This window comes from Oryctolagus cuniculus, chromosome 10 (genome assembly GCF_964237555.1).
Source record: "Oryctolagus cuniculus chromosome 10, mOryCun1.1, whole genome shotgun sequence".
NCBI lineage: Eukaryota > Metazoa > Chordata > Mammalia > Lagomorpha > Leporidae > Oryctolagus > Oryctolagus cuniculus.
In genome coordinates, this window is record NC_091441.1 from 17,753,300 (window position 1) to 17,763,908 (window position 10,609).

Here is a 10,609-nt window from a genome sequence, read left to right on the forward strand (position 1 = left end):
TCCAGCATACTCCCAAAAATTATACATTTTATATCTATTAATAAAAGTAATTTAGATGTTTCAGATATATTTTAAATCTATTGTAGATTGCACAAAATAGGACTTTTCATCCATACATAGTCAAATGGGTTCTTAATAACACAATTATCTTTGGTTGTAGGTTCTGGAAGTTTTGCTAGTTTTTTTTCTCAACTGTACTGTGATATTTTACATCACATATTACTTTAATTTCCAAGGAACAAAGTGCTTCTCACTTTTTGTAAGTGAAATTTTGTCTTTTGGCAATGCCAGCTATGAAGTGCACATGGCTAATCTTGGATCCCTAGACTTGATAGAAAATTAGCTAGGCCTAATAAACTCCATGCATGGCCTCACACTGCATCTGCATATTTAAAGAAAAACAAATACAGTAATGAGAGTTCCTAAGATAAGCTTCCCTAAAGTACTCTTATATGAAATTAAGAGTTCACTGGTATAATCGTGGATAATATCAGTTAGTATTTGACATAAAACTTGTCTTTAAAAGGTTTAACTTTCATTGTTTTTAAAGGAAGGAACTCAAGTTAGCTGTCTCTTTGTGCCTCCACTTCCTGGTGTTTCTGAGCAAAGAGAAGTATTACAAACAGGTTGACAATCCTGTGAAGACGTGATTTTTGATCCTTCTCTCTTTGTGGTTTCTGGAAGTTTAAAGGTAATCCTGCTATAAAGGTACAAAGCCCCTATATACTATTACAAATGGTTTATTTAGATAAATATGTCTGATGACATCAGACGAGTCCCAAATAAAAGTCTAGAAACTCTAACATAATGCCCACAGGGAAACAGAAATAGCCTTCCACAATTTGCTAAGTGGAGTTCAAAGTAACTCAATCATCAAAGATTTGTGGTCATGTTATCACAAATCTACAGTATTTTCATTCAGTTTTACAAATGCACATAAAGATAGTGAAAATTGTATATAAGTAAAGATAATCATGTGCAATCCTAAAGCAATCTTTTCCTAACCCTCTTTCTCCCCACCAAAAGATGACTTCTTTAAGCACACTCTTATTGGAGAGGGAAGTTCTGCAGAGGCGAGCCAATCACTCACTGCATTGCATCTGGGTTTTCCTTCGCTCAGTGACTTATTGCAAAATTTACTCTTATTGCTGTGAGGACTTCCTGAGTGTTCATTTAATCCAGTGCAAACTTGTCAAGCCATACAAGTTCCATTAGTTCGGCCTCATCTTTCCTCAATATGCACCTCTATGCTAACCCAGTCATCCTTGTCGTTGTCCATGGTGCTGATCCACTGACAATGTGCTGCTGTGAAAGAAATAAAGCCATGGTATCCACTTCTCATATTATTTTTCTTAGGTTTTAGGAGTTAGGGTTTGAAGAAGGAGAAGATTTAGCTAAATTAGAGGAGACTTTATTTTAGGGGACAGAATAGGGACAGGGGAGACAGCATGGGAGTTGAGCCAGTCCAGAGAGAGGGCAGGGGATTTGAGGCCAGGCTTCATTCCATTTGAGCAGCAGGCAGTCCCTTCTTACTCTGCTTGTTGGGGGAGGTGCAGAGCACCAGATGGGTCCTAATCAGGTGTGTTGGGGCGTGGACAGAAAGGCTCCTATAGTGCATTATCATAGCGGTTTAGAAAGTCCCCAGGTACAGGGCTTTCTGGAGCAATAAATATTCCAGCAGCCTTTACATTATCCACCTGCACCCAGTTTCTTCAGGCCTAGAGGTTCAGGGCCTGTGTTTTCACAATTTTCTTTTTGATGTGTGAAAGAAAAGTTGTACCAGAAGGAACTAAACAGGCAAAAAACTTTATTCAAATCTACTGCAGAAGTCAAGACTTTTAGATAGAGGAGAGCAGTGAACTCAAAGCTGAAGGCAGGAGAGTTTGCAAATGAGCTGGTAGAAAAGTACTAGAAGACATAAGTGGCAATGTTGGTCAGGGTGATTGGGCCATCTGTGTTTGCTAATTGCCACTTATCTAGGTTAGGCTCCTACCTTCCCACAGAGACTGGGAACTAGAAACCCTATCTTTCTTGCTGGTTAAATTTCAAAACAATGGTTCCCAGGTCATTGAGAAAGACATTTCTGGGTTGTAGAAGATTTACATGTCAAAGGGAAAGAGAACATCTACAATTACAACTTTATTCTAAAATAAACGCTCCAAGAAAAAGGAAGCCAGGGCCTTTTACTCAGAAAGAAAAACCTGCCCAAATTCTACTGAAGCTGAAGGAAACTTTAGGATTGGGTCAGAGTGTTAATATATAGCCTATATATATTAAGAGATAATATATATAGTGTGTATATATATATATAAAGAGCTAATATATACAGTCTCTACATATTAAGAGGTAAGCTCTACCTACACCCTGAAGCCAATAAAATATTAAATTTTTGTTATTCATATACTAAAGAGGCAATCACTGTAGAGGTTATAAAAATAAGGTTTCACAAGTGAAGAAAAAGTGTATCATTTTCCCAATGAAAATCTGATCTTATTCTCAGCTCTCAGTGGATGAGATGTAGCCTAACTCAGAACGTCTGTTCCAATTTGTGCATACAGTCCAATATGGGTCTATATTTTATTTCAATCACCATGATATGGAAATACCATTTTCTTTTTCTTTTTCTTTCTTTTTTTTTTTTTTTTTTTTGACAGGCAGAGTAGACAGTGAGAGAGAGAGACAGAGAGAAAGGTCTTCCTTTGCCGTTGGTTCACCCTCCAATGGCCGCTGCTGCCGGCGCACCGCGCTGATCCGAAGGCAGGAGCCAAGTGTTTATCTTGGTCTCCCATGCGGATGCAGGACCCAAGCACTTGGGCCATCCTCCACTGCACTCCCGGGCCACAGCAGAGAGCTGGCATGGAAGAGGGGCAACCGGGACAGAATCCGGTGCCCCGACTGGGACTAGAATCCGGTGTGCCAGCGCCGCAAGGCGGAGGATTAGCCTAGTGAGCCGCAGCACCGGCTGAAATACCATTTTCTTTTTCTTTTTCTTTTTTTTTTTTTTTTTTGGATTTTTAATTACTTGAAAGTTTCATGTTTTTATTTAGCTTACTGACTCTGTGCTTGTGCCTTCAACACTTTCACAACAATTTTCTGCTCCTCGATAAGGAAAGCACGCTTGATCCTGTCACGGACACATTTAGCACACATGGAACCACCATAAGCCCTGCTGACGTGTTTTTTGGTTTTAGACAATCTCATCAGGACTTTAGGTCTCACAGCACGAACCCCACGAAGTCTGCCTGGGCACACACCACATGCAGATTTTGGTGCCTTCCCAACCTTCTTAGTATAAAGGTAAACAATTCCGTTACCAGGAGTTTGGGACAGTCTGGTTTTGTTGGAGGCTGTATTGCAGGAGAGCCTCCGGCGGTACGTCAAACGCTGGACCACTGTGGCTGCCTCTAAGCACCGTCCCGGAAGAGCTGAAATACCATTTTCTATAAAACAGTTTATATTTATGGCCATGGGCCTGGTAGAATTCTGGCATTTGAGGGGATGTTGAAAATAAAGTAATATTATTAGCATAATTAATGTGCTATATTTTTCCCTAGATCCCCAGAAAGAAGCAATGGAGGGATTGAATTGTTAAAGAAATGTTGCATCTGATTGATATGCTGTAGAGTCCTCAAGGAGTCAGTGGGAGAAAAGAAAGTGGGTGGAGCCCGAGAGGCTCTTAAGGCATGGGAAGCTGCATGGTCTCTGCAGTGTCCCAGGACTCCTGCTGGAGGGATTGACAAGGCTGCACGCCTGTATTAGCTACCACCAGATTCTGTAGAACTCTGTCTCAGTTTGTGAAAGGCATTACCATTTATATTCTTATTTTGCAGAGCAAAAAAATATGGCTAAAAAGTTTGAAGCCACACCCATTTCCAGGCACACCTAGATCCCTAGGTAGCTCCACACCCTGACTATTTTATACAACTTGATTATGATTACATGAGACATTTCAGAACTTTGAAACAACTGGAGATAGTGTGCCAGATAACATGGCCAAAATGTAGTGCTTGTTATGAGAAATGGTTCAACCATTTCTTGTATTTCCTATAAATGGATGACTCAGCAATAAAGTCAAGCAGCTTGTTTCTGAATAGGTAACATAAACACTGAGGTGACTCTGAAATTCTCTCAAAATGTCTTCAGAGGTTCACTGGGTAAAGGTCATCAAGAAATAAAGATAAAAAGTAGAGCTCTAGGAAACTCAAATATTCAAAAATGTAAATAATGGTGAGCACTGACTTTGGGCAGACAAAAGAAAGAAAGTCTTTATCTCAGTTGCAAGAAGCAGTGTTGGAAACCAATGAGCTCATGCTGTCTAGTCCGTGAGAATTTATTCTTAACATTAACTGGGCTAAAAGGCAAATAAACTCAGGTCCCTGCAATTAGTGTGCTGTCACAAACCCAACAGGACCAGAGCTTAGCTCACAACACCTCCCTTACAGGTGGTTGGTGCACCCTGAAAGTCTCCTGATGGCTGAGACATCCTGGAAATAATGACGTGAACAGACACTTGCAAGGTCTTGTCTCTGAGGAAAGAACAAAGGTCCAGGCTGACAGGAAGCAGCTGCCCCAGTGATTGCTCCTGCAGGGACAGAATTTTTGTTGTAGACTCTGAAGGATGGTGATTATGCAGAGACACAGCAGGTCATGATTTCATCTCCAACTTAATTGTTTAGAACTAAGGTTTTTAGGATTTTACTTAGAAAATTCTGATACAGAATTTTGTCAACACAATTTGAAAAACAAAGATTTATTTATAAATGTAAGTCATTTCTAATCATGTGCTTTTCTCAGTTGTTGATTTTTGCTCATTTAATTCTCGAGAATATGGAGAAAATGCATGATGCTCTGATTTGGAAGGGAGGAGTGGGAAGGGCTGTGAAGAAGTCCACCAGCTTTTATAACCAGATTGAAGAGGGCAACATAACATCACAGGTTTAAAGTCAAGGTCTCTGATCCATCTGAAAGATTTATTATATTGGAGGAAAATTCTGCTTGTTGCTGCATTTTAATAAAATTAATCTTCATAATTTGTATTTGCGCTTATATATATGATCTCATATTTTGGATGCTGACAGAAGATGAAAATTTTAGTGGACAATAAATTACCTTTACTCAGATTTTATCCTCATAGAAGGAAGGCATTACCTAGGAGAAATAACAATAATGGAAGCGTTGCTCTGCTAAAGAATTTTTAAAACCCAAATAACTAAACAGTTTACCTACACTAAAAATGTTTAACTCTTCCATTTGGATGTGCTCCTTTTCAAATAATTAAAAATGTTTGGGTGCTTCCTTCAAAACTGAAATTTTCTTTTCCTTAATGAAATTGGTGTTGTGTAAAGACACTCTAATATGTGTCTCTCATTATGAAAACTTTGAGAAATGTCACTTTTCTTCTCCAATTTGGATCCTTTTCATGTTACAAATAAAATTCAACTATGTACAAAAGTATGGAGACGTTATGTAGTGCCTGAAATAGGAATGTGCTTTTATCCCAACTTAAACATCATGTGGTAACCTTGCTTCTTTCATCATAAAAATGTCAACACATTTAATTTTAAAAATATATACTATGTCAAGAATTGGAATATTCTTTAATAGCACTATCTTCTCTTTATGGGCTGGGTTGCCCTTTCTAAAAAAATGTATTCAGAATCTGCGCAATAATTTCTGTCTCCACATCTTTGCTACAATGACTGCCTGAATTGAAAATAACTTCATTTTAGATAGGAATTCCAGGTTATTGGTCTTCTTTAAATCTTGTATTTCATAAGTAAGGTTCAAATACTTGCAGGTTATATTACAAAGGAAGTATAAATCAAAAGCACCCTGTTTATGCTTAGACTGAGTGTTTTTCTAGCATGTCTATCTTATTTAAAATTACAGTGGACTGTGAAAGAAGAATGCCATGGAATTCCACATTTAAACTACTAGGTACCATCAGTCCTTTATTATTTATTTCCTCTGATTCCATCACTGCTCTTTTTCCTCTCTAAAATCACAGTTATATCCTATGCAAAAAGCATTCTCGACAAATAAAAAAGATCTTTGTCCAAAGATTGTCACATAAAACCTACAAAAAAATCAACAAGCACTACACTCTCAAAGTTCTTCCAGTCCCAGCACAGAGCTGCCAACGCACAGTTCCTACTCACTGCCCTTCGAACTCCTCCTGTTCCAGGCCCAACCTCCTTCCTTCAGGGGCTTCCTCGGCACACTCATTTCCTGTCCTGCAGTAGACAGCTAGGGTAAAGGCAAGCTAAGGTGACAATAAGGATGAAAGTGAAAGTATCTTTTCTTTTTTCCTCACTCCACACTGCACCCTTGGCACTATTTTGCTACCTCTTCCAAATCACAATACAGATTGGGTGGTTTCAGTAAAAGAATTTATTTTCTCGTGGCTGTAGAGGATAAAGCCACCTCTGTGGCTCCAGCATCCCATGGGTGCACCGGTTCCAGTCCTGGCTGCTCCACTCCTTATCCATCTCCCTGCTAATGTGCCTGGGAAAGCAGCAGATGATGCCCCAAGTCTTTGGGTCCCTGCACCCATGTGGGAGACCCGGTGGATGCTCCTGGCTCCTGGCTTTGGATTGACCCAGATCCAGCCACTGCAGCCAATTGAGTAATGGGCCAGCAAATGGAAGACTTCTTTGTCTGTCTCTCTGACTCTCTGTATCTCTGCCTTTCAAATAAATTCATTAAAATATTTTTTAAAAATTATTTTCTTGCAGTTCTGGAGGTGACAGAAGATTTAGGTGCTCCTGAGGACTGCCTCCTGGGCATGCAGATCACTGCCTTGTCACTGTGTCCTCACATGACTGTCCGCTGGCCTCTGCGCTTGTGATCTCAACTCTTCTCATAAAGACATCAGTCACATTGGATAAGGACCCACACATGTGATCTTGTTCTAGTTTATTTATCTCTTTTAAAGTCTTATGTCCAAACATAGTTACCCTCCAAGGTACTAGGGTTAGGAACTAAGTGTGAATTATGAAGGGGACATAATTCAGTGTACAATACACTGCATGAGTTCCCCAATGCTTTGGTAAAAGAAAGTTACTCCAAATTATGTAGCTAAATACTATAAATGTGTTCTCTCACGGTTCTGGAGGCTACAAGTCTCCAAAATCATATCATAGATGTGATTTCTCTGGGTAAAATTGCCATTATCACTGCTGCTATAACTCCTGTATTTGCATCTGGATGCTGAATAGCGCTCCTGCCTTTACTGGCATTCCCACTAGAATGAATTCCATACTCTGTGATAAGCAGTACCTAAAAGGTCCCTCAGGATCAGATCCCCACCTCTTAATAATCAAGTTCGGGGGCTGGCACTGTGGCACAGTGGGTAAAGTTGCCGCCTGTGTGTCAGCATCCCATATGGGCACCCATTCTAGTCCCGGCTGCTCCACTTCCTATCCAGCACTCTGGTATGACCTGGGAAAGCAGTAGAAGATGGCCCAGGCACTTGGGCCCCTGTGTCCACATGGGAGACCTGGAGGAAGCTCTTGGCTCCTGGCTTTGGATTGCTCAGCTTTGCCTGTTGCTGCCATTTGGGGAGTGAACCAGCAGAGGGAAGATTCTCTCTCTCTCTCTGCCTGCTCTGTGCAAGGCATGAAATATGAACCAAGAAGATTATCCCACATGATGGCTTCATGCTTTAGTTGCCTGAATTAAAGAGTTATAGAAATTCTCTCATAATGGGAATTACTTATTGTATTTTGTTTTCATTCAATATTCTCACTATCTTTCATTATGATCTCGGTGTGTAAACAGAAATAATGCCTATCCTTTTGACTGACCACATTTATTCTTTATGCCCTTCAAGAAGCTCAATAAGTAAACTAATAATGACTTTCTCAATGCGTCTTTCCATCAGCACACATTAAATATGTGAAAGCTATTTGTTCTCACTTAGCAAAGTCTATATAACTCTTGCCGGCAAATTTTAATATACTGGTGATAGCAAAAATGAACCAGAGGAATGAATGGAACCATAAATCACATAATGCACTGGGAAAATTATGATTGATAGGAAAGAAATTTATTGTTCACCAATATGTAATTTAAAAATGATACAATTTCCTTCATTATCGTGGCAGGTAAGATTGTAATAGTCTGTAATTAGTGATATTATTAGAGTATTTTTTTCAAAACCATAAGCATATTGTATTTTTGCAGACATGGAGTAAGGTGATTTTTGTGAGAAAGTTGAGCAGTCATAAAATTCAATATGTTGGGGCCAGCACTGTGGCATAGTGGGTAAAGATGCTGCCTGCAGTGCCGGCATCCCATGAGGGCACTGGTACGAGTCCCGGCCTCTCCACTTCCAATCCAGCTCTCTGGTTTGGCCTGGGAAAGCAGTAGAGGATGACCTGAGCTCCTGAACACACATGGGAGACCTGGAGGAAGCTCATGGCTCATGGCTTCAGATCAGCACAGCTCTGGCCATTGCAGGCAACTGGGGAGTGAATTCTCTCTCTCTCTGCCTCTCCTCTCTCTGTGTAACTCTGACTTTTAAATAAATAAATAAATCTTTAAAAAATTCAGTATGTTAAGATTTCATGCAAATAAGTAATCATTAAAAGAAAGGTTTTCTAAGTGGCAGGCTGTCACCTTTTTTCTTGAAGATTATAAAAAATAAAAAATTTATTTTGAAAACATAGCCCTTTCAATTTCTATCAAGATCTTTTTATTCCTCTTTGTTTCTATTATTTTATTACACATATTTTGGGGTACAGTTAGATAATTCTGTACACGTTTATAATGTATAATGAGCAAATAAGAATAGTTAGTAGTTCCAGCTCCTTAATTTTTAAAAAGTTTTGATTAGCATGCAAAAATGATATTTACCAAGGTACCTCAAAAAGTTCATAGGAAACAAAAATCAATAAGTGTGTTTATTTTGTGGAAAATGTCTTGGAATCCACCTATAGTTTCCTCATATTATACATTTTCTAGGATTGATTCCTCTTAAGTGTGTGGAGTTCATATTTTATTGCATTAAAATAAATTTGTTAATTACATTTCCATGAACTCTTCACATTATGTTTAAATATACGTATTCAATGTATACTTCTTACCTGGCATCATTGTTTGTGACCCTATTTGCCAGACCAGATACAAGGCTGTTAGGCCTTTATTTCGGTAGGACAGATATAGACCTAAAACTCACAATTTTATGCACAACTGCTCATTTACAACTGTTCTGCAAAACAGATTTTTCTATGTGCCAAAATGAGCACCTTGAATGATGGTTAAACCCATTTCCTTTGTTTGTATCAACTCATCCACTTAATACTGCCCATAATTAAGGGGGAACAAATTACATTACATGGTGAAATACTCCAGGTCTTGATTTAGGTCATATCAAGGTGGTAGGAAACTCATCTTATTTATGTAGCACAGTGTTATATGTACAACTCAGTAAACATAATAGCTAATTATTTTGCTGAGTGGATCCTGGACTCTTCCCTCAGAAGATATTATAACAGAATATACAGTTCCCTTCTAGTTATTAGGGCAATAATCAATCTAGAGGAAACTTGAAATAAAATCACAGCCACAGTGAACCAAAAGATAGCACAGCCTGTTTTGAGGACTTGTCATCTATTGTGCCCAGAACAATATTGACTTAGAGTAGGTATTTCATTAGTCCTTTCATTCATCATATTGAAGGCAAGAAATCTTGTCATCACCCACATGAGGGAGGAAAAGTACTTTTCAGAAAAAGAATGTACACTAGAGAAGAAATTTTGCTTTATGATAAAAATAAATAACCTTTACCAGATTTATTTATGGCAACTACACCTCTTCAAATATCCACATTTGTTGACTTAAATGCAGTAATTACTGATAATGAGAAACATCCATAATGCCAAGAGAAAGGTAAAACAAAATCTCTTCCTGACTTCAGTAATTCTCAGAACCCCTCAGGTGTTTACTGCAGGCATTAAGTTTTGCTAGGCATGCCACTTTCATAAATTCCTTAGCTCTATCCTAGACATGTTTTTAAAATGAAAAGAAAGAAAACAGCAAGCTCGTCTAAATCCCCAATTGTCAATTTTTGTAGAGATTGAAGGATCATCTAAATCCCCAATTGTCAATTTTTGTAGAGATTGAATAGCTCATGTGTCATAGAACTCAACACATGACCAAAAATCTCGGTGTAGGCTTCCAAGCTATCTTGCTTGAACAATAAATAGGTTGGCATCAAAATCAATGAGTAGGTTAGGAAAATAAAATCAAATAATCATTTTGTCAAATACCTCATAGCATACTTTTATTTTCTCATTAGTAATTAATACTAACTAGCATTGGACTGTGTATGCACACAAAAGTCAGAGTCAAATCCCCATTGTCATGTATCTAAAGCAACAGTATGCTTTCCTGCCCAGCACCAAGTCTTATCCCACCCTGATTAAACACTCTTTTTGTATCCCCTTCCCTAACTCTCTTTGATCACTCACTCTCCTTCACTCAGGATGCTCTCTTGATTCAGCTCTCTCACATTGGACTTGCCTCTCTATTATGGCACCTATTCTAAGTGTAATATCATGCTTTAATTTATTCTTCTATTAGTCTTCAACAGCACATTTTCTTCAAT

The 10,609-nt window shown here is 38.6% G+C and overlaps 1 pseudogene; it reads right to left on the reverse strand.

The window, feature by feature from the left end:
• Positions 1 to 2,973: 2,973 nt before the first annotated feature.
• Positions 2,974 to 3,468, reverse strand: LOC100356111 (large ribosomal subunit protein eL34-like; annotated as a pseudogene).
• Between the last annotated feature and the right edge of the window lie 7,141 nt (positions 3,469 to 10,609).